Source organism: Sciurus vulgaris, assembly GCF_902686455.1.
Source record: "Sciurus vulgaris genome assembly, chromosome: 13".
NCBI lineage: Eukaryota > Metazoa > Chordata > Mammalia > Rodentia > Sciuridae > Sciurus > Sciurus vulgaris.
The window spans coordinates 49436470-49460499 of record NC_136474.1 but is presented as its reverse complement, the minus strand read 5'-3'; the positions used below and the strand labels follow the sequence as shown (position 1 = coordinate 49460499).

General features: G+C 39.0%; 1 long non-coding RNA gene across 1 annotated transcript in view; it reads left to right on the top strand.

The window, feature by feature from the left end:
* Nucleotides 1-23756, top strand: part of LOC306642547 — a 138774-nt gene extending 115018 nt beyond the window's left edge. The window contains exon 3 of the long non-coding RNA XR_013758590.1: nucleotides 23611-23756. This is a non-coding gene — a long non-coding RNA (uncharacterized lncRNA). The remainder of the gene's footprint in view (nucleotides 1-23610) is intronic.
* Nucleotides 23757-24030: the final 274 nt, after the last annotated feature.

Genomic DNA, 24030 nt, shown 5'->3' with positions numbered 1-24030 from the left:
CACTGGGCGGGTCTGCTCCAAGGAGCTGGCTGTGGATCGAACCTGCTGCCGGAGGGAGCAGGGCTGCTTGGGAAAGTCTCTGGCTGCCTTGCCCTGGTCCTAGAAGCTGCCTGCGGGTCGGGGCCTGCCACTGTGTCTGTGGCTTGGGGTTGGCTTTCTGCAGAAAAGCTCTTACTGGGCGGGTCTGCTCCGAGGAGCTGGCTATAGATCACAGCTGCCGCTGGAGGGAGTAGGGCTGCTTGGGGAAGACTCTGGCTGCCCTGCCCTGGTCCCAGAAGCTACCTGCGGGCCGGGGCCCTCCACTGGGTCTGGGGCTTAGTGTTGGCTCTGTGTGGAAAAGCTCTCACTGGGCAGCCTGCTCCAAGAAGCTGGCTGTGGATCGAGCCTGCTGCCGGAGGGAGCAGTGCTGCTTGGGGAAGTCTCTGCCTGCCCAGCCCTGCTCTGAGAAGCTGCCTACAGGCCGGGGTCCACTGTTGGGTTCAGGGCTTGGGGTTGTTTCTGTGTGGAAAAGCTCTCACTGGGCGGGCCTCTTCCTAGTAGCTGGCTATGGATCGAGGCAGCCACCAGAGAAAGCAGGGCTGTTTGGGGAAGACTCTAGCTGCCCTGCTCTGCTCTGAGAAGCTGCCCCTGTCCCGGCCTGCCGCCTGGGCCGAGCTTCACCCGGTGGGAGAGACTCACCCTGCGGCTCTATGTTGGTCCGAGTCTCTCAATGCCTCCCCTTCTTGAATCCTGGGTTCTGGAGCGATGGGAGATGTAGTCACCCTCTAGTCTGCCATCTTGGATCCCCCAGAGGAGGAACTTGATAATACCATGCTCTGGAAGAAAACTGCCCCTGGCCCACCGCTGAGTCTGGGTGTGGGGGCTGGCTGTTCATGTAAAGCCTCTCACTGGGCAGGCCTGCTTTGAGCAGCTGCCTGTGGGCCGGGCCTGCTGCCGGTTGGAGCCTGGCTGCTCAGGGAAGTCTCTCACTGCCTGGCCCTGCTCCGAGAAGCTGCCCACTGCCCGGGCCTGCCACCCGGGCCGAGCTTCGCCCAGTGGGAGAGACTCACCCAGCAGCTCTGAGTTGGTCTGGGTCTCTCAATATCTCCCCTTCTTGAATCCTGAGTTCTGGAGCAACAGGAGATGCAGTCACCCTCTAGTCTGCCATCTTGGTTCTCCCCCCGTAGATGTTCTTTATTGAATTGAGGAAGTTCCTCTCTATTTCTAGGTTATTGAGAGTTTTTGTCATAAGTGGGTGTTGCATATTTTTATGTGACTTCTTCTTTAATTTGATGTGGTGGATGACATTAATTGATTTTCAAATGTTGAATCAGCCTCACATACCTGAGATAAATCTCACTTGGTCATGTTGTACAATTCTTTCTATACCTTATTGGATTCAATTTGCTAATATCTTATTGAGAATTTTTACATCTATTTATTATATATATTGATTTTAACTTCTTTTTTTGTAACATCTTTGCCTGATTTTATTACTTGGGTAGGGTTGGCCTCAAATAATGAGTTAGGATATTCCTTTTGCTGCCATCTTCTGGAAGAGATTGTAAAGTTTTGGTATAGTTGAAGGATCATTTTTTCAGGTACAGAATTTTAGGTTTGTGGGTTTTTTTCCTCTTCCTCTCAACAGTTTAAACATTTCACTTCTCTTTCTACTTGCTTACATGGTTTGTGAGAAGTCAAATGCAGTGTGATCTTTGCTTCTCTATAGGTGAGGGATTTCCCCCCTTCTGCTTCTTTCAGGATATTTTTCTTATATTTGACTTTCTATAGTTTGAAATTAGGTATATATGTAATTTATATACATAGGTGTTTTTAATATATGTATTTTACATGATATGTATATATAATTATATATCATATGTATATATTTATATGTAAATGTGTATATGTATATACAATAACATTTTTATTATTTTGGAATTTGCTTCTTTTCCTTTGAGCTTTCTGGTTCTACAGTTTTGTTTGTGGCAATACTTTGGAGAACATTTTTCAGACATCATTAATTCAGATATTTCTTCTGTTCCTTTTTCTTTTCCTTGGATTCCCATTATGTGTATGTTATACCTTTCACAGTGGTCTCACAGTCTTGAATGTCCTCTTATTTTATTCAGGTCTTTTCTTCTTTTTTGGTTTTCAGTTTTGGTTGGTTTCCATTGATATACCCCCAACCTCAGAGATTCATTTTCCCTTCAACTGTGTCCAGTTGGTCATTAAAACTGCCAAAGACATTCTTCATTTCATTACTGTGCTTTTAATTCCTAGCATTTCTTCTTGGTTCTTTCTTAGAATTTTCATCTTTCTGCTTACATAGCCCACCTGTTCTAGCATGCTGTATGCTTTACCCATTAGCACACTTGGCATCTTTATCATAGATGTTTTAAAGTCCTGGTCTGATAACTTCAACCCTTCTGTTGCATCTTACTTTGATTTTGGTCCTTACTCTGTCTCTTCAACTATGTTTTTCTTCCTTCTTTCTTTCTTTCTTTCCTTCTTTTTAGTATGTCTTGTAAATTTTTCTTAATTGCCATATGTGATGTACCAGGTAACAGAATCTTCTGTAAATAAACCTTTAGTAATGTGGTGGTAAGATGTGGGGAGGGGAAAGGGTTCTCTAAGGCCTGTAATAGATATCAGTCTTTTAGTGAGCCTGAACCTTGGGACTACGAAGCATGTTTTCCAGTTCACCTCTCCTCCTCAGTGGGACAGAGGATAGCGGACTGGAGTTGGTATTCTCTTTCTGCCACTTTGAAGGCAAAAGCTGGCTAGAGTGGAATATTGCCCTTTCCCCTAGTAAGTTAGGCTCTGTTAAAACCACGGCAGGTTCAGTTCTGGTTAAACAGTTTCTCCTGAGGGCAGATCCTCTGCTAAGAAGAACAGTGCTCTGGTATATTAAAAAATGTTAAATTTCCCCCTCTCTCTGTGGGAAGCATGAAAGAATTTTTCTCTCATACTCATTGTGAGAGTCTGGTTGAACTCCTGGAGGCAAAATTTGCAGAAGTGTTTAGGTCTTGATGACTGAGTCTCCCTAGAGTTTTTAATCTCTTAGACTTGTCTGCACTAAGCCTTCAGCAATTCATCAGTTATAGTTCAGGTTTCCCTACCTTGGCAGTGCTTCCTACAGTTTATGCTTGTGGATTTCTGCTCTGGCTTGCCATGATTTTCTGCATTTGCCTGTGAGTATCTCTAGTTTTAGGAGCAGTGGTTTTTCTTGCAACTCCACATTTATGATGGGTCTACAGAGAGCAATTGATTTTTTTTTCATTTTTTTAAACTTGTTTTTAGGATGAAATGACAAGTTCCAGATTTTTATATGCTGGACTATAAACTGGCAGTCCCCTAATCATTGTTTTTTAAAATTCATAGACTTAGACTGCTACCTTCATCATAATCTAAATATAACAGATTTTATATGACCTTATAAAAGTTCTTTGGAATCATTTGCAAATTCATTTCACACCAGTATATGCAAAGTATGTGACCCTCTGAGTTTTACTCATCTTCCCTCTCACATGGTTGTTCACACCCACATAGTACTTCTTGCACGGACACTTTCCTTTTCATATCCACATTGCCTGCTCTATTCTGACTCTAGGACAAAGTACTATGGTATCCTAATAGGTCTTTTTGCTTTTAGTTTCCTCATTCTGAACATATTGCAACCAGATTAAACTCCTCAAAAGTCCACTTTTAGTATATAAGTTTCCTGCAAAAACTTTGTTCCCTTTTTTATTACAGAAGACCGTCAAAATTTCTAAGCCCAGCAGCATTCTAGGTTCAGACCTATGGCCTTGATTAAGCTGTTCTCTCAGTTCAACCCGACTCTGTAGTCTTACCTGGTGAGGCTGGACTGCCACTCTGTTGACTTTATTTCTGCCCTGCCACCTGGATCCCTGTTGAGTCTGTTATTGGGGGTGCTAGCAGGGGGTTGGAGGGCTGGAAGGGTAGAGAGGACTTGCTGCTGCTTCTGTTTCTCGAGTGCTTATTTTCCTGGGTGTGTAGCTCTAGCCTCATTTTTTCACACTGGTAGCCCCGGTTCCTTCCAGTTTGCCATTGTTTCTACACTTGCAGGACTAGTCTCACTGAATCCCCTCGGAGTCTCTAGCTCCAGCCCCTCCTGGGAGATTTGGGTTCTAGTCACATGAACCCCTTCCTTTAAGCTATTAAATTTTAACAGTCTTTCTTCCCTTTGTCCCCCAGCTGTAGGGGTGCTGGCTGTGTCCTGCAGGTGCCACCTCCACGATATCTTAGAATTCTCTTCTTACTCTTTCAGGTACTTTAGTTAACAACTTCATACTTGGTTAACAATTCCTTATATTGAATTTTCTTTGTTGAAATTATTGGTGTGGTTTCTGTCTCTTCATTGGGCCCTCAGTGATACGATACAGGCACCAAGCCACAGCCACAACTGTTTAAATTCTATTTCCCAAACTAGACCTTCTGTTTCAGTGAGAAAAGTTTATTCTTTTCATGAATCCTTAAGTAAATATTTCCCTTTCTCAGCTTTGAAAGCTTGCCTCTATCTTCCACAACTTGAGAAAGCTATCCAACTTCTGCCAATATGAATCTTGTCTTCGAAAGCCCAGTTGAAATCCACCCTTAGGCTTTTCTGAAGTGATCTCTTACCTTTCCAGTGCACAGTGATGTCTCCCTGGCATGGTTAACTCATTTGACAGTCCCATACAAATAGCGTCCATCCCCCTTAATAACTTACAAACATGCCATGTTCTGTTGGTTTGCTTGTAAGTCAGTGGTTTAGAAGTTCAGGTGCATTTTCCTGTAGAAGTAACTGTATACATGGTGGCTAAGGCAAAAGATGGTATATAGATTTTAGACTGCTTCATGCGTCCATTTAACTTACAATGGAATCAAATTGTAAATTTTCAGGACTAGAATTTAACAAAAATATGTATCATTGTTTTGGAAAAGTTTGACACAGAATCCTGTCCTTTTATGGTGCCTGCCCATGAGAATAGGCCATCCTTGGATATGATGAAGACTCAGTTGTGGCACTTTCTACCCAATCTTCTTAGGGAGAGGGGGCAGGGCCTCCTTGGAGGCTCATTTGTTTGCATGCTGGAGTCTTTACGTCAGGGACTACCTGGACCGTGTGGAGGTCAATACTTTTCTAAGTGGTTTTTCCTCCCAAACCTCCTTGGAGGGCAAGACTGTACCTTGTATTGAATTTTTACATAGTGCTTAGGCCCACTTTTCCCAAAATATATTTCCTGAAATTAGGCTATTCCTGAAAAAGAGGATTTGGTACTCAGACTATTATTATAGTCTGCCTACTGAAAATGCTGTCGAATCTGTTTTTTCTACATGTAGCATCATTAAAATTAAATGTTCAACTGTATACTTATAAAAAATAAATAACACCTCAAAGCTTCACTAAGTGGAAAAGGAGGAAAGAGGACTGGAGTTACCCTCCGCTGGAACTTCCTTCTGAGAACCTGATCCCTATTGGTCAACTTCATGGTTTAGGAGAAGCGTAATGGCCCAGTGATCAGTCAGGCCTGCATTGGAAGTCCAGTTCCATAACCTTCCAACATGAAACGTTAGGTAAGTTATGTAATTATTTACAGTTCAGTTTCCTCATTATTATCACATGGTGATAATGATATTAAGCCATGGAGTGAATTTTGAGGAATAAAAGAAATAACAAATAAGGTATCTAGTGTGGAGTCTAGCATATAATAGGTATTTTATATATTCAATAAATGTTAATTCCTTTTCCTTTCCTTTTAGAAATAAACTTATTTATACCTTGAATGCAAGAAGACATATGTAGGCTGTCTCCCTTTCTGGAGATGGCCCACATTCTCCCTCCAGTGTGTCTACTTTCCTAAATAAACCTGTCTGTGTCCCTGAAAAGCAGGAGAGGAAGAAGAAAAAAACCACTATTGCTGTGAACCGTGAGCCAACCTCTGAAAAGTAGAGAGAGTAGCTTGCATCAAAGCAGGAGGTTTTGAGGATACACGTGCTGTGTTCCTTCTATTCTTTGTTCCTCTAGTCACCTCTTTTGTGTGTTTTTTTTAGAATTCAAGCCTTTAATAATAACTCACGAGGAGTCTACAACTGATGCAAAGAAACCATATGCTAATTTTATATGCAGGCATACTAACTATATATTTTATATGATCTCAGGATAATCCTGTCTGAAATAATATTTACCAAATAACAAGAATGCAATAATTCTTGGACAATGAAAATTGGTTTGCTTCTTTCTAAGTAGAGTACTCATTACATATATTCACCTGAAATTGGTGCTTACCAGAACTGGTTTTTAAAAAAATCAAAGTAGTATTCTCTAAAAAAAAAATCATTTTTAAGCCATAATTATATTGTTTTTTTCTAACAGAAGAGAATATTTGTAAAGTCACTTTAATATGACATTTATTTTTTTAATTTATTTTATTTTATTTTTTTATTTTGACAGACTGCATTTTGATTCATCGTATACAACTGGGGTACAACTTTTTTTTCTATGGTTGTGCATGATATAGATTCATACCTTTTGTGTAATCATACATGTGCATAGGATAATGATGTCTGTCTCATTTCACCATCTTTCATACCCCCACCCCCTCCACTCTCTCATTTCCCTCTACATAATCTAACCTCCATTTTTCTCTCACCTCCCCATCCTCCCACCCCCATTATATATATCATCATCCACTTATCAGGGAAAACATTTGGCCTTTGGTTTTTTGGGATTGGCTTATTTTACTTAGTATGATATTCTCCAATTCCATCCATTTATTTGCAAATGCCATAATATCATTCTTCTTTATGGCTGAATAATATTCCATTGTGTATATATACCACCGTTTCTTTATCCAATCATCTTTAAACCCCTTCCTGTTTTCCCCTGATTTAGACAAACTCTTAAAACTTTTTTATTTTAAAACTTTATTAAATTATGAAATCAAAATATTATCTTTATGATATGCAATATGATTTTTGATATATATATACATTGTGAAGTGACCAATTCAAACTATTTAACACTGTAGAAGCTAACAAATTTATCATTTATTTTTGTATACACAGTACATTGTATACACAATTTTCATATACACAGTACATTGTTTCTAACTATACAGACACCTTGATGCTCAATCAATCTCTTGACCTGATATTTCCTCTAAAATTGAAATTTTATGTCCTGGGACCAACATTTATCCAATTCTGCCACCTTTGTTAACCACCCCTTTTCTCTGTTTCTATGAGTTGGACTTTTTTATAAGGCACATATAAACAAAATCATGTAGTATTAGTTTTTCTGTGTCTGGCTTATTTTACCCAGCATTATGTCCTCCAGATTCCTCCATGTTGTTGCAAATGACAGGATTTTCTTTTTTAAAAGGTTGAACAGTATTCTATTGTGTAAGTATATACTGTATTTTCTTTTTTTTTCTTTTTTCTTTTTTTTAATTTTTAATTTTAATTAAAAATCATAAATTTACATAGGCCAATGTTGTTTGATTCATTTTGTTATTTTTTTCCCTTCCCCCCTCCCCTCCCACCCCTCTTTTCCCTCTATACATTCCTTTCTTCCTCATTCTTACCACCCTCCTTATCCCTAACCCTAAACCTAACCCTAACCCTAACACTAACCCCTCCTACCCCCCACCCCCGTATGTCCTCATCTGCTTATCAGCGAGATCATTCGTCCTTTAGTTTTTTGAGATTGGCTTATCTCACTTAGCATGATACCCTCCAAATTCATCCATTTGCCTGCGAATGCCATAATTTTGTCATTCCTCATGGCGGAGTAATATTCCATTGTATATATATGCCACAGTTTCTTTATCCATTCATCAACTGAAGGGCATCTGGGTTGGTTCCACAATCTGGCTATAGTGAATTGAGCAGCTATGAACATTGATGTGACTGTATCTCTGTAGTATGCTGATTTTAAGTCCTTTGGGTATAGGCCAAGGAGTGGGATAGCTGGGTCAAATGGTGGTTCCATTCCAAGCTTTCTGAGGAATCTCCATACTGCTTTCCAGAGTGGCTGCACTAGTTTGCAACCCCACCAGCAATGTATGAGTGTACCTTTTTCCCCACATCCTCGCCAACACCTATTGTTGCTTATGTTCTTGATAATTGCCATTCTAATTGGGGTGAGAGGAATCTTAGGGTAGTTTTGATTTGCATTTCTCTTATTACTAGAGATGTTGAACACTTTTTTATATATCTGTTGATTGCTTGTACATCTTCTTCTGTGAAGTGTCTGTTCATTTCCTTAGCCCATTTGTTGATTGCATTATTTGTATTCTTGGTGTAGAGTTTTTTGAGTTCTTTATAGATTCAGGATATTAGCGCTCTATCTGAAGTATGATTGGCAAAGATATTCTCCCACTCTGTAGGCTCTCTCTTCACATTACCGATAGTTTCCTTTGCTGAGAGAAAACTTTTTAGTTTGAATCTATCCCAGTTGTTGATTCTTGCTTTTATTTCTTGGACTATGGGAGTCCTGTTAAGGAAGTCTGCTCCTAAGCCAACAGGGTGAAGATTTGGGCCTACTTTTTCTTCTATAAGATGCAGGGTCTCTGGTCTGATTCCGAGGTCCTTGATCCATTTTGAGTTGAGTTTTGTGCAGGGTGAGAGATAAGGGTTTAATTTCATTCTGTTGCATATGGTTTTCCAGTTTTCCCAGCACCATTTGTTGAAGAGGCTATCTTTTCTCCATTGCATATTTTTGGCCCCTTTGTCTAGTATGAGAAAATTGTATTTATTTGGGTTTGTGTCCATGTCCTCTATTCTGTACCATTGATCTACCTGTCTATTTTGGTACCAATACCATGCCGTTTTTGTTACTATTGCTTTGTAATAGAGTTGAAAATCTGGTATTGCGATACCACCTGCTTCGCTCTTTCTACTGAGGATTGCTTTAGCTATTCTGGATTTCTTATTCTTCCAGATGAATTTCATAATTGCTTGCTCTATTTCTGTAAGGTACATCATTGGGATTTTAATTGGAATTGCATTGAATCTATATAGCACTTTTGGTAGTATGGCCATTTTGACAATATTAATTCTTCCTATCCAAGAACATGGGAGATCTTTCCATCTTCTAAGGTTTTCTTTAATTTCTTTCTTTAGTGTTCTGTAGTTCTCATTGTAGAGGTCTTTCACCTCTTTTGTGAGATTGATTCCTAAGTATTTTATTTTATTTTATTTTTTTTTGATGCTATTGTGAATGGGGTAGTTTTCCTTATTTCTCTTTCTGAAGATTCATCACTTATGTATAAAAATGCATTGGATTTATGGGCATTGATCTTGTAACCTGCTACTTTACTGAATTCACTTATGAGTTCTAAGAGTTTTCTGGTGGAATTTCCAGGTTCCTCTAAATATATAATCATGTCATCAGCGAACAGGGATAGTTTGAGTTCCTCTTTTCCAATTCGTATCCCTTTAATTTCTTTGGTTTGTCTAATTGCTCTGGCTAGAGTCTCAAGAACAATGTTGAATAGAAGTGGTGAAAGAGGGCATCCCTGCCTTGTTCCAGTTTTTAGGGGGAATGCTTTCAGTTTTTCACCATTTAGAATGATATTGGCCATGGGCTTAGCATAAATGGCCTTCACAATGTTAAGGAATGATCCCACTACCCCATTTTTTTCTAGTGTTTTGAGCATGAAGGGATGCTGTATTTTATCGAATGCTTTTTCTGCATCTATTGAAATAATCATGTGATTCTTAACTTTTAGTCTGTTGATATGGTGAATGACATTTATTGATTTCGGAATGTTGAACCAACCTTGCATCCCTGGGATAAAACCCACTTGATCGTGATGCACTATCTTTTTAATATATTTTTGTATGCGATTTGCTAAAATTTTGTTGAGAATTTTTGCGTCAATGTTCATTAAGGATATTGGTCTGAAATTTTCTTTCCTCGATGTGTCTCTGTCTGGTTTAGGTATCAGGGTGATATTGGCTTCATAGAATGAGTTTGGGAGGGTTCCCTCCTCTTCTATTTTATGGAATACTTTGAGAAGTATTGGAATGAGCTCTTCTTTAAAGGTTTTGTAGAACTCGGCTGAGAACCCATCTGGCCCTGAACTTTTCTTTGTTGGTAGGCTTTTGATGACCTCTTCTATTTCATTGCTTGAAATTGATTTATTTAAGTTGTGTATGTCTTCCTCGTTCAGTTTAGGTAATTCATATGTCTCTAGAAACTTGTTGATGTCTTCGAGGTTTTCTGTTTTGTTGGAGTATAGATTTTCAAAATAGCTTCTAATTATGTTTTGTATTTCACTCATGTCTGTTGTGCTATTTCCTTGTTCATTCCGAATTTTAGTAATTTGAGTTTTCTCCCTTTTTCTCTTTGTTAGCGTGGCTAAGGGTTTATCAATTTTGTTTATTTTTTCAAAGAACCAACTATTTATTTTGTTAATTTTTCCGATTGTTTCTTTTGTTTCAATTTCATTGATTTCGGCTCTGATTTTAACTATTTCCTGTCTTCTACTACTTTTGGTGTTGGTCCGCTCTTCTTTTTCTAGGGCTTTGAGCTGTAGTGTTAAGTCGTTTATTTGTTGATTTCTACTTCTTTTGTTGAATGCGCCCCATGAAATAAATCTTCCTCTCAGTACTGCTTTCATAGTGTCCCAGAGATTTTGATATGATGTGTCTTTGTTCTCATTTACTTCTAAGAATTTTTTTATTTCCCTCCTGATGTCTTCTGTTACCCATTCATCGTATAATAGTGTATTATTTAATCTCCACGTATTGGAGAAGTTTCTATTTTTTACTCTTTCATTTATTTCTAATTTCAGTCCATTATGATCTGATAGAGTACAAGGTAGTATCTCTATGTTCTTGTATTTGCTAACAGTAGCTTTGTGGCATAAAACATGGTCTATTTTAGAAAAGGATCCATGTGCTGCTGAGAGGAAAGTGTATTCGTTCTGTGTTGGATGGTATATTCTATATAAGTCGGTTAAGTCTAAATTGTTGATTGTGTTATTGAGATCTATGGTTTCTTTATTCAATTTTTATTTGGAAGATCTATCCAGCGGTGAGAGAGGTGTGTTAAAATCACCTAGTATTATTGTGTTGTGGTCTATTTGATTTCTGGAATTGAGAAGGATTTGTTTGACGTACATGGATGAGCCAATGTTCGGGGCATAGATATTTATGATTGTTATGTCTTGCTGATTTATGCTTCCCTTAAGCAGTATGTAATGTCCTTCTTTATCCCTTCTGACTCTTTTGGCTTAAAGTCCACATTATCTGAAATGAGGATGGATACTCCAGCTTTTTTGCTGTGTCCGTGTGCATGGTATGTTTTTTCCCATCCTTTCACCTTTAGTCTATGGGTATCTCTTTCTATGAGATGGGTCTCTTGCAGGCAGCATATTGTTGGATCTTTCTTTTTAATCCAATCTGCCAGTCTATGTCTTTTGATTGATGAGTTCAGGCCATTAACATTCACAGTTATTATTGTGATATGATTTGTATTCCTAGTCATTGGACTCATTTTTGTTTTTTGACATGATTTGGTTTCTCCTTTATTTGGCTATTCCTTTAGGCTAGTTCCTCCCGTTGCTGATTTACATTGTTGTTTTTCATCTCTTCCTCATGGAATATTTTGCTGAGAATGTTCTGTAATGCTGGCTTTCTTTTAGTAAATTCCTTTAGCTTTTGTTTATTGTGGAAGGATTTTATCTCATTGTCAAATCTGAAAGTAAGTTTTGCTGGGTATAAAATTCTTGGTTGGCATCCATTTTCTTTCAGGGCTTGGTAAATGTTGTTCCAGGCCCTTCTAGCTTTTTGGGTCTGGACTGAAAAATCTGCTGATATTCTTATTGGTTTCCCCCTGAATGTAATCTGATTCTTTTCTCTCGCGGCCTTTAAAATTCTGTCTTTATTTTGAATGTTAGGTATTTTCATAATAATGTGCCTTGGTGTAGGTCTGTTGTAATTTTGCATATTTGGAGTCCTATAAGCCTCTTGTACTTGGTTTTCCATTTCATTCTTGAGATTTGGGAAATTTTCTGATATTATTTCATTGAATAGATTGTTCATTCCTTTGGTTTGTTTCTCTAAGCCTTCCTCAATCCTAATTATTCTTAAATTTGGCCTCTTCATGATATCCCATAATTCTTGTAGTTTCTGTTCATGATTTCTTTCCATCTTCTCTGTTTTGTCAACTTTGTTTTCAAGATTAAATATTTTGTCTTCAATATCTGAAGTTCTGTCTTCCAGGTGATCTATCCTATTGTTTATGCTTTCTATGGTGTTTTTAACTTGGTTTATTGTTTCCTTCATTTCAAGGATTTCAGTTTGGTTTTTTTTTTTTCAGTATCTCTAACTCTTTATTGAAATGCTCTTTTGCTTCCGTTATTTGCTCTTTTAACTGTTGATTAGTGCATTCATTTAATGCCTGCATTTTTTCTTTCATCTCCTCGTTTGCCTCCCTGATTGTTTTAATTATGTACATTCTGAACTCCCTTTCGGACATTTCTTCTGCTGTGCTGTCATTGGGTTTTATTGATATAGTATCTAGGTTTGTTTGGGACATTTTCTTTCCTTGTTTTCTCATATTGGTCAGATGTCAATGGGACTCTGTGATATTTTAGATTTCCTCTATTGGCTTATAGTGACCCTGTAGATTTCCAGTGTATCACCTACCAGCCTTCAGTAGCCAGAAGTCTTGGATTAATTTGATAATGCAGTGCTTCCGAAGAACGCTGCCCCTAGCCCGCTACTGGTTCCAGGGAGAGAGACCTGGAGAGGTCTCTTGTTGCACAGCCCTGGTTCCAGAGGCTGGTTGTAGGTTGGAGGTCTCCACTGGCTTGGGGACTTGTGGCTGGCTCTGTGTAGACAGGCTCTCACTGGATGATTTGCCCTGAGAAGCTAGCCTAGAGAGGCGCTTCCCGCTGGAGGGGGGCTGGGCTGCTTGGGGAAGTCCCTGGCGCCCTGTGCTGGTCACTGAAGCAACCTGCGGGCGGGCTGGAGCTGGCAGTGGGCGGGCTGGAGCTGGCTGGGGCTGGCCGGAGCTGTCCGCGCTGCTTCTGTGCAGAAGGGCTCTCACTGGGGGGCCTGTTCTGAGAGGCTGGAGGATCTGTCCATGTGGGCGGAGCCCACCGCCAGACTGCACCGAGCTGCCTGGGGGAGACGCTATCTGCCCTGTCCCACTCTAATAAGCCACTCGAATCTGGGCCTGCCACCCAGCTGAGCTTCTCTGGGTGGGGGAGACTCACCCCGTGGTTCTATTTTAGTCCGAGACTCTCAATGCCTCCCCTTCTTGAATCCTGGGTTCTGGGGCAACTGGAGATGCAATCACCCTCTAGTCCGCCATCTTGGATCGCCCCGTGGAAAAAGCCTGCAGCTGGAGGGGGACAATGCTGCCTGGAGAGGTCTCTGGCTGTCCAGCCCTGGTCCCAGAAGCTGCTTGCGTGTCGAATATCTCCACTGGCTTGGGGACTTGTGGCTGGCTCTGCGTCGAGAGGCTCTCACTGGGCGGTCTGCCCCGGGAAGCTCCCGTATTTTCTTCATCATCAATTCATTGTTAGGTTTTTTCTATAACTTGACCATTGTGGTAATGTCGCAATAAACTGACTTCTTATTGTTTGGACACAGGCCTAGTAGTGGGACTGCTGAATCATACAGTAGCTCTATTTTTAATTTTTTGAGGAATGTCCATCCTCTTTTCCATATAGCTGTACTAATTTACATTGCCACCCAAAGTGTGCAAGGATTCCCTTTTTTCTATATCCTTGCCAGCATCTGTTACCTTTCTTAAAGCTTTCAACCCCACAAATTTTAAAATAATAGGCGCACCTACTATGAATACTAATAAAAATTGACAAAAGATTTCAGAATATCTTCAAGGAGAAAATAATTTTAAAAACTTAAGATGTCATCTTCCTTCTATTTGGTTAAAGGAAGTAATAAATTGCTCTAAATTCTATTTCTCACTCTACTGCTGGTTCATAACTTGAGATAATGAAAAAATGCCTTTTGAAAAACTGACCACCAGAAATATAAAACAAACTCTTTACAAACAACAGTGATAAAAGTCTTCATGTCCAGCACTACCCTAAGACTCTGTACAATACTAATAATTTTCACACTAAAATCTTTGTCCTTTAATACCTCTTTATCCATCCAGTAAAAGAAATTATTGAGGAAAACAGACTTTGAATAATCATCTACCATGACTGTCCTGTTTTAAAATTACTTCTGTCATGGAATAAGGCAGCATAGATTTTGATCACAAAAGATTGTTTTGATTTTTCTATACATCTTTGAATTTATTAAGAGAAGTATACTAAAGGGAGAGTTAAGTTAAAAAAAAAGTAGTTTCAATTTAACACTGCTTATTATAACAAGTCCTCCTATCATACAACAATTTCTTTTAGATGCATCCTTTATCATTATAACTCATATTCTCAAACTATTCAGGATTTTACTTACAAATTTTCTTACCACCAAAAAAGCATCTCCCCAATTATATTTCTGTTCTTCCTACTCTCCTCTTTCTCAAAAAAAGCAATATCCCTTATACTCTGCTTATGAGAAGTATCTAGAATGGATCACTCTATCAAGGCAACTGCCAATACTTTTCATATTTACAAATCCAGTTCCTCTTTCATCTAGGAATTCTCTTCTGAGAATCTGACAGTTACTCCTGTAAATGCAGGAAGTGAAATGTATTCATCGAAGCATTCTTTTTCTTCTACTATCCAAAGCCTAGAAACAATACAAGCGTTCATTTATAGAATCTCAACTTGTAAATTGGGGTATATCCACAAAAATGAAATACGTGATAGCTGTAGAGGACTAGGAGAAGCCATACGGGATGGGGACTAGGAAGACAGTCCCCCCAGTGCATTTCGTGGTTTAGATGTGGCTTACCACCACCAGCTGGACTCAGTTCCAGTGTGACTGAGGCACCAGATGAAAGACCTCTTTCCTGGGCAGCAGCCTTTCCAGTGGCACTAGGACTAGCTTTGACTGTGTTGGCCCCATTGCCCCAAGGCCAAGTCCCCTACATGGAGCTGCCTTCAAGGACTGTGGAGCACCCGTGTACCCACTTTGTTTTCAAGGATGTTGCACTGGTTAGAAAAAAGCAGACACAGTTTTTTTCTAGATGATTGGACTATTAGCATAACAATTCATTTCTGATGAGCTCTTTAGAATGTGTTCCAGCTGACCTTTTTTTTTTTAATATATTAATAAATGTTTTTAAGTTTACAACTCCTGAGAAGGGAGAAGCATGATGAAACTTCAGAAGAAATATTGAAATCTGTGAACTCTTACTCTTTGGGAGCTAGCATTACTTTGGATCCAACATTCTTACCTAAGTGACATGCCGAAATCCTGATCCTTCTTTCCAGGCTGGGAAAACATTCGATGATGCAATAGGCTATGGAGTTGCCTTAGTTTTGGGAAATAAATGAAGTGTTAAAATAGCTGGGACCCCAGGGATGGTGATGCACTGGGCCAGCTGTGGACCAAACCTTATTCAAGTCTCTTGACTTTGGGACACTTGGTTTCTCAATATGAACAACGTGGGAGATAGTGATTTTCTGCAAGCTCATTTCCCAAACCAGCTGCATTTGTACATACTATTCGAGACTTATTTTTTTTTCACTTGTTTCAAGTATGTTCATAATTGCTGTTTGAAACATTTTTATTATTATGCTTTAAGATTCTTATCTGCTAATTCCTACATCTGTGACATCTCAGTGTTGGCCTCTATAGACTGTCTTTTCTCATTCAAATTGAGATTTTCCTTGTTCTTGGTATGATGAGTGAGTTTTGTTTGTCTCCTAGACACTTTGCGCATTATGTTATAAGATTCTGGATCTTATTTGAATCTTCTCTTTGAGCAGGCCTCCTCTGATTCCACACAAGGGGGCTCTGCCTGTTACTGCCAAGTGGGGCTGGAAGTCCAATTCCCCTTTTAGTTTCCTTTATCACTTGGAGGCAGGGGCTTTTTCCTGCTGGAGGTGGGTGAGGAGCAGGCTTCTCATGAGGCCTTTGCAGATACCACACTGGCTAGCAAGGGAAGAGTCATCTTGTTACTGACACTGAGGAGGACTAGGAACTCACTGTCCTTGAGAGATGATAAAAGTCTTGCCTTTCCACTCAGCCTCCTCTGATTCTACTATATTGTGGAGAAGTGTGTTGTTTGAACCATTACAGGAATAATATACTATTATAATATGCTAGTTTTCATCCCTTTTTTTTCCTTTAAAAATCCTTTTACACATACATAAAAGAATATAATGAACTCCTTGTTTTTTGCCAATCTACTTTCATCTGTCTCCCCCAAACTTTCTTTTTCTTGTTCATCGATTTTATGGCGAATCTCAAAAAATATTTAATAATATGCACTATATATGGAATTCAAATTCTTCATAATCTCAATTCCATTATCATTCTTAACAATACACTTTCCTTAATATTTGATATGAATCTTCATTCAAATGTTCATGATTGTCAAAAAGCCTATTTTATAGTTCACTCTTTAAATCGTAGCTCTGGTTTTAAAAGCAAACAAACAAGCCTAATAAACATTCCCCTCTGGGTAATTTTTGATGTTCAAATTCTGTAAAGAAGACATCCAGACGTGTCTAATTCTTCACTTCCCATTTTCTCTTTAATCTACTTTGATTGGAATTTTATCCTCCTAAGTTCACTGGACTCACTCAACATCACCATTGGCCTTCAAATTCAATGGTTTTTTTAATATTTACTCAGTTGAAAAAACTGATGTTTTCCTTCTTCTGGAATACTTTTCCTCACTTGGTTTCAGGGATATCATGCTCACCTTCTTTTCCTATTTTACTTGTACTCCTTACCTTCTTGATCTCCAATTTTTGAAATACTCTAAGAAGTACTTATTTTTCTCTTGAGTACATACATGTCTTTCTGAGATGCTATCCAACTTTTTTACATTTTTCCCAATGTTTCCCTTGACCTCCAAGCTATGTGTCAAATCAGCATATTCATTGTCTTCTTTCCAATGTTTAAAAGGCATCTTAAACTTAACAACTCCAAGTCTTGACTTTAAATCAGACTGTGCTCCTCCCCAAGCCTTGCTCATATCAGTAAAGGGCAGAGACAGTGAAAGGAAAGAGAGCAGTGTATTAATTTGATACTGTAAACTTGGGTTGTCTCTGAAGAGGTGATATTTGAGCAAAAATTGGAATGATAAGAAGGATTCATTCAGGAACCGACTAAGATTAAAATCCCTAAGATTAAAAACTGAGGGAAGGAAGGAGTGAGGAGAGGATGGGGTGGAGAAGGAAGAGAGAGAGAGAGAGAGAGAGAGAGAGAGAGAGAGAGAGAGAGAGAGAGAGATCTAGGAATCCATCTTTCTTTTCTTATCCCCACATCCAATGTATCAACAAATCCTATCAAACAAATCCAGAATCTGATCAGTCTTCATTACTTCTATCACTACTACCTTTTTCCAAATTACTATCCTCTTTCTGTGGGACCACTGAAATAGTTTTCCAAGTGGTCTCCATTAGAACAGGGACCTGTTTTATTAACTGATGTGCAACCTGTGCTTGTAACAAATCCTGGTTGATATCAATGCTAAGTAAATTATTAGTGAATAAATAAAGATCCCTGTACTTTCATGAGCTAGAATGGTCTTTTAGTAAGGCTCAAGGCAATTATGCTCAATAAATTCCCTTCAGTGGTCTTGTATCTCATATTAAGCTTAAAATCTGATTCTAACCTTAAATGGTCTCTCCTACTTATCTCATTTCCAATCAACTTTTTCTTGATCCTTCTATTCCCTTCATGTACCCCAGATATGCCAAACTTACTCTTATTTCATGGCTACACATGACAATTCTTTCCAACTGGAATATTCTTTCCCCAGACTTCACCTGGTTGACTCCAGCTCTCCTTCTAGTTTCTGCTCAGATGGCTTCCCCTCAGCCTAGCCTTCCCTGAGAACTTTAGACTATCAACTTCACTCATTGCTCTTTCTTTTTTCAATGATTTTTTTCTCCATAACCTTATCACTGCAGGACATTTATTATTAATTCACATCTTTATTGTCGAGTATATTCATTAGATCCTTGAGGCATCCACTTATGCAACTTGAGCTGAATAATATTGCTGAATGAAAAGATGCATCGATCCAGCAATTATAGCCTTCTTGTCTTACAGATGAGGATGTCGAGAATCAGAGAGATGAGGTTGCTTGTTAATTTGGGGATGGCCCTAGGACTCTGCTACTATCTATCTTTTGGCATCCAGTCTAGCTCAAATTTGTCTACAAGACACTGTCACAAGGCCCTAAAAAAAAATTCCATGAATTCTTTCCCTGCCCATTATAAATGCAGAACTTGCTGTATGTTTTTATTTCTCATCTTTCACAATAATTCAAGCTGGCTGGCACTTTCCAGGATTTCCCAAAGGGGAGAGGAGGAGCAGAACACCTCTACTGGTTTCTCCTTTGAAATGGAGACTTTGCAACTTCAGCTGCTGTGCCATTGTTGGACAACAATATGTGTCTCAGAGGCAAGGAAAAGTTCCCACACTCAGTGCTTACCAGACGCCTGGCTGGTAAGCCCTGGTCTCCCCATTACTCCTGGGTTCCTTGTTTCTTTTTCCTCTTTCTTTGTTATGTCATCTATTCATGACTGGGGCAAGATGCCATGCTATTCTTTCTTAACTCTGGATTGGTTTGTTATTAGCTATTCTCCTTGGGTGCCCTATTCATAAAAACCTAACCACCCCCAGTTGCAGTAGGTGAACTACGTGGAAAAGTTCGAGGCACATTTTTCCTGCTTGGTTTGTACGTTTCCTGTGATTCAGCAATCTTTAGAGGGAGCTCTTCATCAGATTACCATCCTGGCCTGTATCTGTGGGTTCAGGGAGACGAAATCCACTCCAAATATTGTGACTGTTCTTAGGGAATACTGATGCTAAGTTCAAGCAAAAGTCTATTGCAGCCAAGTTAGTCTATGTGCTGATCAATCTATGGTTTTAAGAGTTCTAAAAATGGAAATGTTCTCATGGTAAAAACAAATTGGTAGAGAAGGTTCAATACATGGTGCTCAGGTCACTTTAAGTTAAACTTTAATTTTCTCCAGGTATCCTTCTTCTTTGCCCCACTAAGTCACTCTACTTTTTTTTTCCCCCAGACATCAGTTTCCCCAACCCATAAGAGGAGTTAAGAGTAGCAACCAGTCTGATAAAATCTGGTGTTTTGTATTGTGCTTTTAGCTATTTTTAGAAAGGAGCTGAATCTAAGCAGGGCACCCTTTCATCTGCAGAGCTTAAGTGCAGGATGTTGGGAAGCAGGACCCCATTTACAATGTGCTTGATTCTTTGGCTTGTGAAGTTATGTACTTTTCCCCCAAGTTCAGACAATTGCTAACTTATAGTGGTTTAGCTTATAGTTTTTGAACTTTATGATGCTGCAAAAGCAGTATGCATTCAGTAGAAACCACATTTTGAATTTTGGATGTTAATTTTTTCCTGGGACTGGTGATATGCCACTTGGCCATGAAGGTAAACAACTGAAACTGTACAGTGAACTGTGTTGCTAAGCTATGGTGGTTCCTAGGTTAAAGGTATTACATGGATTTTCAACTTATGATAATTGCAATTTACAATCAATTTATTGGGACAAAATCCCATCACAAATTGAGGAGCCTCTGTATGTATATGTGAATGAACTGAGTCTTGAAATGGCTTTCGAAGTTATGTGATCAGATAAAATGGAAAGCGTGCCATATTTTATCTTAAATTTATGGATTGTCATATCTTTTTAAAATTTTAACTCATACACAAAATTGTACATATTTATGTGCTACCATGTAATGTTTTGATACATGCATACTTTGTGTAACATCCAAATCAGAGTAAACATAATTATTTCCTCCAACAATTATTATTTTGTTGTGGGGAAGTATTCAAAATCCTTTCCCCTGGCTATTAAAGAAAATAAACAGTGTATCAGATTAAGTATTTTAATCTGTATTATATCTTAAATTTACAGCATTTTATATTTTGTATCTTGAATTTAAAGGTTAAAGCACAGAATATATGCTCTGGAGCCAGAGACCTGGATTAAAACTCATCTTGCATGCTTTCTTCTTCTTTTTTTAAGAAGTTTCTTTTCCTTTCTGGTTCTTGATTTCCTTATATGCAAAATAAAGTAATATCAACTTCATGAGTAAGCATGAGGGTTATATGATGCATATGTAGATAAAAATGTGTAAAAGACCAGTGATGGTCTTTAGGGAGACCCCCAGGAACGCTTTTCTTAGAGAATCTTAGGTACTATTTATTTTTCTCCTAGCTCAAACTATTTCTGAGGATGCAGGAAAGGGGAAAGTTATTGTATGGGATTTTCTCTCCCGTTTATACTTGCAAATAAATTAACTCCATGTAAAATGCACACGATGGGCAGTGGGAACAGAAAAAGAAGCAGGAAAGAGGGTGGAGGGGGACAGGAATATGGAAATGGAACTTTACAAGTTAGGGCTAAATTTGGCCACAGGCAATGAACTCTATGTAACAGTAGCTCGAACAAGATAAATTCTTATTTATTTCATGGGGAAAAGGTTCTGAAGAAGGTGGGCTCCTGTTAGTGTAGAGCTCTTTGGTCTTCTGTGACTGGATTCCACCATACTTTCTGTTTTTCTTGATGTGAAAGTTTTGACAATAACTCTTCTCTTTAGGGTGGCTGCTGGAGTTTGAGTCTTCATATCCACTTTCTTAAGGACATAATAAGATAGATAAAATACAGAATGCCCAGCTGAATTTGAATTTTAGATAAACAACATCTGATTTTTTGCTATATATCTTAAACTACGTAGGATGTATTTATACTAAAAAGAATCGTTGTTCATCTGAAATGCAAATGTAGCAAGGCACCCTGCATTTTGGCTTGTTAAATCTAGCAAATGGACACAGTCTAGGCAGAAAGGAGAAGGAGAGGGAGAGCAGAAGACCAGAGGGTAGTCCCTCCCAGTTGAGGAAAGTCCTTCCAATGAATATAAGTTACCTCTACTTGCAAGGGAGAATAAATGCCTAGAAGACTGACGTTCTGTTAGGAAGGAAGGAGAGAAGAGATTTACAGTTTCTGCAAAGATGGAAATTTGTTCCAGTGCTTTTGTCACTTAGATGAATGGAGGGATGGGAATCTCATATCACTCTTAACATGTTCTCAACTGGAAACATCTAAGAATCGTCCCTTCAACCTCTCTACCAGGGTAGCAGTGTTTGATGCTACAAACTTAAGAGTCTTAGGACAGTGTTCATTTTTCTGGAAAACTCTTCAGATACTTTCTGTATAGGATAAAATATAAATTAATTTTAAAATGAAGCATATTAAGGATTGTTTTTGGAATATCCCTGACTTAGGGGACTGTTGAAGAGGTTTTTGGACATGTGGTTTTGGGATTTCTGCTAAATATTGACCCATTCTGTGTAGTTTCACGACCTGAGATATGAATATAAAACACAAATGACAACCTTAGAATAGTTTAAAATAAACCAACAAACTTCAATGGGAAAAAAGTTTGAGCTTTCTAATCTATATTTGTTCTCTTGGCTCTTGGGATAAGTCAATTTATGCTGAAAGATTTTCTTATAATAAGAATAAATTTATTGTTAATAAGTAATTTATTATTAACAAGGGATAATTAAAGTTTGTTTTTTCATTTTTGTTTTTGTTTTTGGTACTGGGAATTGAACCCGGGGGGACTTAACCACTGAGCCACTACCCAAGCCCTTTTTTTTATATTTTATTTTGAGACAGGGTCTCACTGAGTTGGTTAGGCCTTTGCTAAGTTGCTGAGGCTGGCTTTGAACTCTGAGATCCTCTTGCCTCAGCCTCCTGAGCTGCTGGAATTATAGGCATGCACCATAGCACCCAATTTAGTAAAGCATTTTGATGTACCACAAAAAGGGAATATTCAATGTGGTCAAAGGCAATCCTAGTCATCAACAAGAAAAATAAGTTTATAAAAATGGTATATTTGAGCTCTTATAAATCTTCTATCTATACATTATCAGTTTTTAAAATAATTATGACAATAGGTACAGAATTGATATATTAGTATGGCATTGAGAAACCCATGTGGTAAAGATCTTGGATTTTCTCATATATCAGCTAAAGGACTAGGCAGCCCCAATGGCATAAGTGTAACCCAGCAGTGTCCCTCTATGATGACTGGTGGCCCAGCAACCAAATCTCATAAATTGGGCCTTGTAGGAGGAAAAGCATGTAGCTTGGAAGCCCAGTAGATAGCTCACCTAAACCATTACATCAAAAAGGCTAACCAGAGAAAAAAACCCAGGTACTTGCCCAGGTACCTGTGCATGCAGGTTGGAATGAAAGTAGAATGTGGAACATCCTACAGGCTCACTCAAGATCTATTATGGCGCTAAAGACTTTCTAATAGTATTCATGAATGCTATCCTGTGGGTAAAAAGATGCAGCTATGAGCACTGTGCTAGTCTGAACATGGGTCAAATGGAAACAGTAGGTGATAAGAAGTAGGGTGTTCCCTGTTTGCCTGGGACTCAGTCCTGGAATATGGGACTTTCTGCACAAAACTGGGAAATCCTCATCGTCCTGTGAAGAATGTGGGTATTTGGCCTATTGGACGTAGGACTGAGGAATCACCACTCTCAGAGGTGAGCAGGACCTCAGACACTGGCCATCTAGGAATGATTTTTAATTCAACTTAGATCTTTGTAGACCCTCAATTGGCACTGCCTGAATACTTCTAGATGGTTTGGGTTCTTTTAGCTATTTTCATGGCACTGGAGAATCTTTAAAATGGAAAGTTATAAGGAGGCAGTCCTCTTGTATCTTAATCTAAGAACAAAAGAACCTTGCACATATTTCAGTCCCTGAATAACTATCTATTCATATTATAATTAACCATCAGTGCCATGACAAACAGAAATGCACTTGGAAAGAGGACAGAATTTATAGCCAGAGGACCTGGGTTTGAGTCCCAGTTCTATCATGGATGAATTCTTTGACCTTGCCAGATTAGGAGGCTCAGAGAGAGATGAGGTGGCCTGCTCAAGATAGCAGAGCATTGCATCAACCTAGAATCTGTGCCTCAGAAAACTCAGTCCATATTTTGAGTTCTTCAGACTTTTTTGCTTTATAAACTAATTCTCTTGAGGTGTTGGCTAACATAGTGCTAATGTTAAAACAGAAATCTGGGGCTCCTACTGATACTCTTCAGGCTATCATGACACCAAAGAATTTAAAGAGGCCCATATCTTGATGACATATCATTTTAGCGCAAAAAAAAAAAAAAAAAAAAAAAGTGCATGTTATTACTATGCATCTGCAGCACAGCCTGTAACTTCTCAGTTGGCTTTAACTGCAGTCCCATGACTGACACAGATGTTATTGCTCCCCAATTACAGTGTTTTCTGGTTGGAGGCATCTTGTCCTCTGTAATATATCATGGGGCCAGAGCCCCAGTGCTAAACATTAGCTAGTAATTTATGATCATACCTTCTGAGGCAGAGAGGGCAGCCATAGCTCACTTTGGACTTGGAAAAGCACTCCAGGTTTTCCCTCAGCTCTTTTTTCCCCTCTATTCTCTTTCTGCATTTGCTCATTACTATATCTTTTCAATTTAGGGATGGCCTGGATCCTGCCATGTAAATCAAAGAAGAGAGGGCCTGACTCAGCCGCCTAGCCTGGGTCACCTGGAACCCATTATGATACAGAATCATAAACACCTCCATTTTCCCTTCAGAGAGAGACCAGAACCACTGAAGTTAAGCTACCTGCATAAGAGTTGAGTGCGATCAGCTGTACTTAATCTTTAAATGTCCAACCTGCTGATAACCTTTGGTTTGCTTTGATAACTACGAAATAAATCCTCACTGCATTGGGTGCAGGCATTCTGGTGTCCATACACGGCTGTGGTGCAGATGTCATGGAATCCTGGACTGGACAGCAGTCCTTGGAGATCTCTGGGGCCAGTTACTGGCTTTCAGGTACTTATTTTCTAAGCCTCCCTCTGCCAGCTCTGAATTTTTTTAGGGAGTGATATG